The sequence below is a fragment of the Leopardus geoffroyi genome, chromosome B4 (assembly GCF_018350155.1).
Source record: "Leopardus geoffroyi isolate Oge1 chromosome B4, O.geoffroyi_Oge1_pat1.0, whole genome shotgun sequence".
Classification (NCBI taxonomy): Eukaryota; Metazoa; Chordata; class Mammalia; order Carnivora; family Felidae; genus Leopardus; species Leopardus geoffroyi.
In genome coordinates this window covers 84,801,883-84,811,610 of record NC_059341.1, presented here as the reverse complement: position 1 = coordinate 84,811,610, position 9,728 = coordinate 84,801,883, and the positions used below count along the sequence as shown (strand labels likewise).

Genomic DNA, 9,728 nt, shown 5'->3' with positions numbered 1-9,728 from the left:
ACGATGAATTGACCTGTTTCTTTCTTTCTGGCACAGTGTACTTCTGTGAAACACAGAGACATCAAGGCAGAAAGCCTGAAAATGGTGCCAATTTGGACCAAGACATGAATTATGCTACTTATATTGTCAGATAAGTGTCTTGTTCCCCTAGGAAACTATCCAGAGTAATGTCGTGAGCCACTTCCAATTTCATATGGAAAACACCCACGTGGACATTCTCTGCAATTCCTAGTGAGTTCATAGTTCCATTGTAAGCACGTTTCCAGAAGCGTCCACCAGTTTTCAATAGTAAAGTAAATCTCATAAGGAGGATAAGGATTAGGTGTTATCAATATAAAGAGAAAATAATCATTCTTAATCGTGACTGCATTATGTGAAAAAAATTATTTCCTTTCATTGGATTTTTGGTTTAAACCGTTCTACTGAAATTGGCTTCTGAAAAGTTGTCTCAGGTAACTTATTTACAGTCATGATGTGGAAAAACACAATTTGCCACCAGTATCCTATTATTTCTACACTGCTCAGTTATTTGTGACCTGAATAAATAAGGCCCACTGGTCTAATAGGATAAGAAGGCTGCTAAGATATGTAGAAGCTAATATAAAACCCCTTGTCTCTTCTCTCCAAGAAGATGAGCTCCGTTAGATGAAGGTCATGATAGTCATAGGTCATAGGTCATGATACTTCGCAAAGCAGGGCTGTGTGCCCAGGGTCTTTCCATGCCGAGCCCTGCTTCAAAGGGGCATATAGGGTGAAGTCATGGGACTGGCTTACATCAGGCGACTCAAAAGGAAAAATCTACTTTTTGTTTTGGCACCTGAATGCCTCAGGAAAATATATTTCAAGATGGAATTATCTAGATTATGTTTCATCATTTTCACGTTTCCTTTTGCATATCTAATCACAACTGAATATTTCATTTCCAATTCCTCTATTAGTGGTGCAACTATGAACAGATTTCATTTTCCCTGTTGGTAGTATGCCACATTGCTTGATAAGGCTTTAAAAGATTCTTAAAGAAAGGGTGCCAGAATCAGGTGAAATATCACGTCTCTAGAGAAGAAAGGCTACAGGTTACTCTGGCTTAGTGAGGACTTCCCAGCCATCAAAATTACTGACAAACACCTGCAATTCTTTGTTCTTCAAACTCCAAATCCTTCGGCCAATCCCCTGATATAGATAATCCACATCCTTCATTTGCTCCTGTTCATCTAACAAATGACATGAAGATACGATGCACCGATGAGATGAAATTGAGTGTGTGTGCACTTGCGTGTGAAAAGGAGAACATCTGTTTTCCCAGGCTGTGTCAAAGATGTACGATTCTTAACGACTTCTATCTAGGATTTACTTGTGATCAAATGTTTAAATTTCTCATCTTCTGAGCATCTGAGCCATACTAAATTAATGGAAGAAAAAGGTAATTGTTCACTAGGGGAACAAAACAGAATGCCACATTAAGAAATCGTTGGAAACTCTGGTAGCCACTAGGGCCATCCTCCTCTAAAAATGGGAGAAATAAGGTCACAGGAATTAAAGTTACATTCCCATTCAAACTAACAGCATTTTCACCTCCTCATCTGAACAGTAAAGTCTTTTACAACAGGGTCTGTATCATAGCTCTGGGTCCTAACCCAATGCCCTACAAACAGAAGGAGCTGAATACATGTTTGGGGATCATGATAATAATAATGAACCAATTTCCGTAATGCCTACTATGAAACATAGTCTTTCTATGTAGTCATCAGACCCGTGTTTCCCAAAATGTGTGCCACAGGAGGTACAGCATGTCTTGCAATATTGGGGGCGTTCTATTAAAAATGGAGGGAGAGAAGGCTCATTAGCCAATTAAGATTAAGAAACCTGAGTTGTACAAGGTTAAATGTTTCAGTGCCACATGATTTCTTAAGAAATTTTAGAACATTTTTCTGCATTGTGAAACTCTAAAAAATAATTAAGGTTTGCAACATTTTGCAAAAATTGTTTAATAAGGAAAACGAGAAACCTTGAAGGGCACCAGCGTCTTTCAGAACAAAGTTTGGGAAATGCTGCCTTAGACAAATGTTACAAGAATACACTGTTTGCAAGAAGCGTGTCCGTGCCCTTTCCCACAACTTCAGTGGGTTGTTTTTGTTTTTGTTTTTATTTGTAAACAGATGAAAAGAATACCTACCTCATAGGGTTTTCATGAGATTGAAACGAAATCAAACACATAAACTGCCACGCCTAGCACAAAGCAGGCCTGCAATGAATGTTCGTTCTCTGCCTGTAGGGCAGTACTGTGGGAAAAATAAAAGTGTCCTGAATTTCACTAGACCCATACACACTCTTGAGGACAGAACTATAGCACATGACGCTCCAGTCTTTGGTTCAAGAATCAAGTCAGGCCAGCCATAGCCATCTCCCACCCAAATGGGATTTTTACTTCCTTCACTTAGTAAAAGTCCACCCGCCAGTGCCTTTGCTAAATTAGACCTGTGATCTCTCCCACAATCACATATACTTGCAAAGACCCCAGCATTCTGACCTAAACCAGAAGTATAGTGTTCCAGTTTCCAAGATGGGCTAAGTACATGTCTTAGCCAAGCATCTTGGGCAGAAGAAATATATCATTTAGGGCAACGCAAGAGCTGAACAGCACCCCAGAACTGTGTTTAGTTTCTAATCTGTTTTAGCAACACTGCATGGTGAGGTTGACTATAATAAATATTTCAATAAAATCTAAGTTGCGAAACGCTTTGCAAAAAGGAGACTTTTGTGACTCAAAATCCATCAGTGATACGTTAGCACCCTCTGCTGGCTAGATTTTCCAACAGCTCAGGTTGTTCAATACTGCTTTTCTTTTTCTTTCTCTTGTTTTTTTGTTTTTGTTTTCTTCTAAGAACATGCAGTGTTTCACTCTGATTCCTTTTTTTTTTTACACATAAATTGGTTAAAAACAGATATCAGTAGAATGGCAATCAGAATGCATGGAATTATTTTAAATTATTATCTTGTGTTTCATATATATATGTATATATATATATATATATATATATATATATATATATATAATGTATTACCAAGTTAGCTAACATACAGTGTATACAGTGTGTTCTTGACTTCAGGAGTACGTTCCCATGATACATCACTTCATACAACACCCAGCGCTAATCTCTTGTGTTTCATTCCTCATCTCAAAGAAGTGTTTTGGTCAAAAGAAGAAATGTCCTATTGAGCTATAATCAGGGAGCATGTTTAAATCATAAAATATTCCATAAAAGGCATTTTTCACAGGGATTCTGCTAGCACAGAATATAGGTTCCAATTTTTACTCATTATAGATGTAATGTACTCCTCATTTTACATGGCCTATTTCTGAGGGTTGCCAGATCTAGCAAATAAAAGTATGTTCCATGTACTTGCATGGGACATACTCATGCTAAACTCTTATACTAAAAAAATACTAAATTATTGAGCAAAAAAGCATCCATTGTTAATTTGAAATTCAAATTTAACTGGGTTTCCTGTATTTTTTCTGGCAAACTTACCTATTTTCACATGTACTCCAAATTTCATAATTGAAATTCTTTTCTCTTGTGACATTCAGCGTTTGCCCTACCAAAATAATGAATAAAAGCAAAACATCTCTTTCTCTGTTTTCTATTCCCTCACATTTTGTGAGACACTGATTAGTTTTAATAGATTAAAGCTTAAAGCAAAAGGGATGCCCAGGTGGCTCAGTCAGTTGAGCATCTGACTGGATATTGGCTCAAGTTGTGATCTCTCTGTCTTGGGATGGAGCCCCCTGTTGGGCTCCACACTCTGCGTGGGGCCTGCTTGGGATTCTCTCTTTCTCGCTCTGCTCTTTTAAAAAAAAAAAAAAAAAAGCTTAAAGCAAAAGATTGAATTAGGGTCATCTAGGCATGAGATTAAAAGCATTTTTTTCTTTTAAAAATGTTATTGAATTAACGAATGGATTGAATGAGAGAAATCCTGAATTCCTAGGCTTCTTTTATGCAGCAACAAAGTTACTATACAAAATATATAAAATGTTTTGTTTTGTTTTCAGAATGGTAAATTTGAAAATAAGGGCACCTAGCTGCCTCACGATCCTAAGGCAGTGAATCTCAAGCCTGCGGGGTAGAGTTGCCTGTGGAAGTTTTATTTATTTATTTATTTATTTATTTTTAGTTTATTTTTGAGACAGAGAGAGACAGAGCATGAACGGGGAAGGGTCAGAGAGAGAGGGAGACACCGAATCGGAAGCAGTCTCCAGGTTCCGAGCCATCAGCCCAGAGCCCGACGCGGGGCTCGAACTCAAGCAGGCTCCAGGTTCCGAGCCATCAGCCCAGAGCCCCACGCGGGTCTCGAACTCACAGACCGCGAGATCGTGACCCCAGCTGACGTCGGACGCTCAACCCACTGAGCCACCCAGGAGCCCCGCCTGTGGAAGTTTTAAAACTCAAGGATACTTGGGCTCCACCTCCAGGCCAATTAAATCAGATTCCCTGAGGTTGGAATCCCAAAGAATCTAAGGGCTTAAAAGCAGCTCACGCAATTTTAATATGCAGCCTGGGTGGCCACCCACTGTCCTGGGGCCATCAGGTCCCTTCGGGGAATGCTTCCTGCTTTTGTTGTGCCTGTGTATCAATAGAGATTGATTTAGTAAATTCTGGGCATTTCTAACTAGCTTCCTACTGATGCTGTTACTGCTAGGCAAAGGACCACACTTTAAGCAGCAAGAGTTTAGGAGAGGCCAAAAAAGAAAAGGCAGTTTGTTTCAAGATGGAATTGTATGTCTGTGTGAATTGAAGATGCAGATTACAAAAATTTTTTAAAAGAAAGAAAAATTAAAAGAGAAAGAAAATGCAGATTACTTACAACCACATTGCTGTGATGATAACTGCCATAGAAATGACAGAGGGAGGGACAGTGAAAGGAAATCTTATCCTAATCGTTCTGCAATGGGTTACTGTATCATCTTCATTATCTTACTGTTTCTGTCACAATATCCCTCACAGGCCAAATGGAGCTAATATTTGCTCCCAGCTACTTCTTCAGAAACGGTATGAGATTCGCGTTAGATCATTTTATATGCAGCATCTCAAATATGCAGTAATTTAAAGCATACACACTTAGATCATATTAGCATTTAGCTCATAGTTCATTTCCATCTGACCTTTTTTAACCATTTTAGTCTGTTGGAGCTTAAAGCAGCAATATGCAGATTGTTCAACCATGTGAAACTGATCAAATCAACCCTTGAAAGCGTAATTGGTAAATCTCCTCATGTGCTTTTGAAAAATTAATCAAGACAGGTTTGGTGAACCTTTGCTGAAAGAGTCTCTTTAGGACAAATGACTTGGCTCCCAATGTATTGTCATAAAGGAAAATTCCAGCTGCAAATCCCAAGGTGACCCATATATCTCGCTTGGATGGAGCGTAATGACTTCTTAAGCACTGCAAATAATTCTGCTGGTTTAAAATCAATTTGGTTAATACAATTAAATGAAACTATTTGATCCTTCAGGTTCAAAAACCATCAGTTTGACTCCTACATTAATATTTTAATATGGAAACAGCCACCATAATCTTCCAATGCCTTCTAATAATGTTCTATAGAGATATGTTGTAGAAAACAGTACACATAGTGTTGTCTTTAAAAAATCTCTCCAAAAAATAAATAAATAAATAAATAAATAAATAAAAATAAAAATAAAAATCTCTCCAGAATTAGTCGTGAGAATCAGTTTTAAAATATTATTCCTCAAGTACTCATAAAGCAATCAAAGCTAATCCCTGTCTAATGCCTTTTTGCATGTGCTCATCAGAGAAGGCAGAGGAGCCACAAATGGTGCCTCAGTTTCCACTAGATGGCCATTCTCCCCATCCCACCACCGACAAAGGTGCAAGACCTACTCAGAACACACATGAATGGTCAATGATATTTTCAATTCTCATTTTAAATTTTTTTAATGTTTATTTATTTTTGAGAGAGAGAGAGAGAGAGAGCACAAGCAGGGGAGGGGGAGAGAGAGAGGGAGACACAGAATCCGAAGCAGGCTCCGGGCTCTGAGCTGTCAGCACAGAGCCCGACATGGAGCTTGAACTCACGAACAGTGAAATCATGACCAGAGCCGAAGTTGGGAGCTTAACCAACTAAGCCATCTAGGCACCCCCAGTTCTCATTTTAATGATTCAGTCAATGGGATATAGCACAGGTGACCACTCCTCCTCTTGGAATAATCTTCTATTTTTCTTATAGGATACCACTCTTTCTGGTCTCTCTGACCACATTTTCTCTATCTCTTCCTTCTCTGACAAAACCTTAAATGCTGATATATCCAGTTTCTAATCTTCTCCCATCTTCCCTTCCCATTTACTTAACCCCTCTCTCTTTATGGCTTCCACCGTCACCCATAAGGTGATTACTCCCTCTGTAATTCCAGGCCTGGCCTCTCCTCCAAGGTCTAGATCCATGCTGTTCAATAGGGGAGGTACTAGGTACAGGTGGCTAACAAACTTAATTAAAATTAAACAAAATTTGAGATGCCTGGGCAGCTCAGTCGGTTGAGTGTCCAACTTCAGCTCAGGTCATGATCTCACGGTTCATGAGTTTGAGCCCCACATCAGGCTCACTGCTGTCAGTGCAGAGCCGGCTTGAATCCTCTGTCCTCCTTGCTGCCCCTCCCCCCCCTCATGTGCCGCACAGGCTCACACCTTCGTTAGTTTTCTCTCTCAAAAATGAATACAAATTTATAAAAATGAAAATAAAATTAAACAAAATTTGAAATTCCATTCCTCAGCCCCACTGGCCACATTTCAATACTCAGCCGCATATGTCTAGCACGTACCACATGAGGTAGTTCAGATAAAGAACATTTCCATCATCACAGAAAGTTCTACTGGACAGCGACACCTAGATAACAACAGCTAGTCATACATGTGCGGACACTCTTCCAAGTCTTTTGTATATCAACTAATTTAATCCTCACATCAAACTTCTGAGGTACTTACAGTAGTCAAAATTATAGAGACAGGAAGCAGAATGTCGGTTGCTGGGGGTGGTCAGGAGGTGGAGATTGGGGAGTTATTGTTTAATGAGCATAGAGTTTCAGTTCTGCAAGATGAAAATAGTTCTGCAGATGGAGGGTGGTGATGTTGGCACAACAATACGAATGTACTGAATGCCACTGAACCCTATGCTTAAAAATGGTTACGATGCGATTTTTTTAAAATGTTTGTTTGTTTATAGAGACACAGAGAGATAGAGAGAGACACCTTGAGTAAGGGAGGGACAGAGAGAGAGAGAGGGGGAGAGAGAATCCCAAGTAGGTTCCATGAAAAACACAGAGCCTGACACAGGGCTCAATCTCACAACAGTGAGATCATGATCTGAGCCAAAGTCAAGAGTTGGATGCTTAACCCACTGAGGCACCCAGGCACCCCAAGATGGTGAAATTTATGTGTATGGTAGCACAATAAGAACAAATGAACAGTACAAATACAGCACGCACTTTAGTTTTGGAAATGAGTATTTGGGACTCCTCATTATCATAGATAACGTGTGCCAGCACTAAGACTACTGAAAGAGAATCCAGTTAAAATGGGAACTTTAAGGTAGACAGTTTAAGAAAAAAAAAAAGTGGGTTTGGAGTGATGGCTTGAAAAGTGAAACTGATTTGATGGAAATAAATTTATCATATATTTCACAACATCCAGGCTAATATTATTTGTTCAAACTTCTAACAAAGACTCATTGGTTATTTGACATAACAATTTTGAAAAAATTTGGAAGAATAACAACGAATGTGTGTTTTTGGTTTTTTTTAGATTCCACATATACGTGAGATCATACAGTATGTGTCTATCTCTGATTTATTTCACTTAGCATAATGCCCTCAAGGCGCATCCATGTTGTTGCAAATTGCAAGATTTCATCCTTTACGGCTGAATAATATGCATATATGTGTGTGTATGTGCATACCAATACAGTCCCAATGTAGACCAATTTACCTTCCCAACAGTGCACAAGACTTCCCTGTTCCCCACATCCTAACTAGTACTTGCTATTTCTTGCCTTTTCGACAATAGCCTTTCTGACAGGTGTGAGGTGATAGCTCATTGTGGTTTTGATTTGTTTTTCCCTGATTGTGAGTGATGTTGAGCAACTTTTCATGTGTCGGTTGGCCATCTGCATGTCTTCTTTGGAAAAGTGTCTATTCATGACTTCTGCCCATTTTTTAATCTGATTGTGGCTTTTTGCTGTTGAGTTGTATGAGGTCTTTACATATTTTGAATGTTAACTCCTTACCAGATATATGATTTACCAATATTTTCTCTCACTCAGGTTGCCTTTTCGCTTTGTTGATGGCTTCTTTTTCGTTTGATAGACATCATATTTGTCAATCTCCTAAGTGAAAAATAGTATGTCATGGTTTACACATTTCTCATTATGAGAAAGGTCACATAAGTCTTATGCTTTGAGAGGCACCCATATGTATTTTGTATTTATGTCATTTGTTCATTTTTCTGTTGAGTTGTTCTTTATGTAGATGTAAAAACTGTATAGTCATCATTTTATTGTGAATGATATAAAATCTTTGACAACATATTGTTGAAAATAGTCTTTTAGGGGCGCCTGGGTGGCTCAGTCGGTTAAGCGTCTGACTTCAACTCAGGTCACGATCTTGCGGTCCATGGGTTCGAGCCCCGCGTCGGGCTCTGGGCTGATGGCTCGGAGCCTGGAGCCTGCTTCTGATTCTGTGTCTCCCTCTCTCTCTGCCCCTCCCCCATTCATGCTCTGTCTCTCTCTGTCTCAAAAATAAAATAAAGGTTAAAAAAAATAAAAAAAAAAGAAAATAGTCTTTTATTTAGCTTTTTTTTTGGAAGATTTAAAAAATTCCATTAAGTATGCAATATCATCTTTTATGGTTTCATGATTTTTATGTTGCTTTAGCCTTTCCCATTCTAAGATGATAAAAAATTCTCCCATGTTCTGGTATTTTTATGGCTTTCTTTCCTATTAACATCTTTGCGTATCATCCTTGCGCAGGGGCCATGCTAATCTTCTCTGTATCGTTCCAATTTTAGTATATGTGCTGCCGAAGCGAGCACTCCTATTAACATCTTTGATATCTCTGGGATTTATTTTGGTATAGGAATGATATAGGGATTTAACTCAATTTTTTCCAGATGTCTCCATTTCCCCAAAACCATTTACAGAGTATGTCATTCTTCCCCACTGTTTGCCTTTTTGATTTGACACTGAAGTCACATAGTGTCTCCTCTTTCTGGGAACTGGGTGTGAGTTTCCTTGGGAACCAGGTACTTTGTTCAACATTATCCCATTCCATAGACCTTCTCCCATCACCCCTGCTCCATTCTTTTTTTTTTTTTTTTTTCAACGTTTATTTATTTTTGGGACAGAGAGAGACAGAGCATGAACGGGGGAGGAGCAGAGAGAGAGGGAGACACAGAATCGGAAACAGGCTCCAGGCTCTGAGCCATCAGCGCAGAGCCCGACGCGGGGCTCGAACTCACGGACCACGAGATCGTGACCTGGCTGAAGTCGGACGCTTAACTGACTGCGCCACCCAGGCGCCCCTCCCCTGCTCCATTCTAAGGCCTTCACACAAAGGGTCTCTCCTTGTCTGGAAATTTCCTCTCCCCACCCTCTTCACACTCCAGGTATCAGTTATACGGCACTTTCTCTAAGCTGGGTGCCATTTGGGTGCCCCAAATCA

The 9,728-nt window shown here is 39.5% G+C and overlaps 1 non-coding gene across 1 annotated transcript; it reads right to left on the bottom strand.

Moving 5' to 3' along the window:
* Positions 1-8,991: 8,991 nt before the first annotated feature.
* Positions 8,992-9,099, bottom strand: LOC123592262. The gene has a single exon (XR_006709661.1). It is a non-coding gene; the product is annotated as a U6 spliceosomal RNA (small nuclear RNA).
* Between the last annotated feature and the right edge of the window lie 629 nt (positions 9,100-9,728).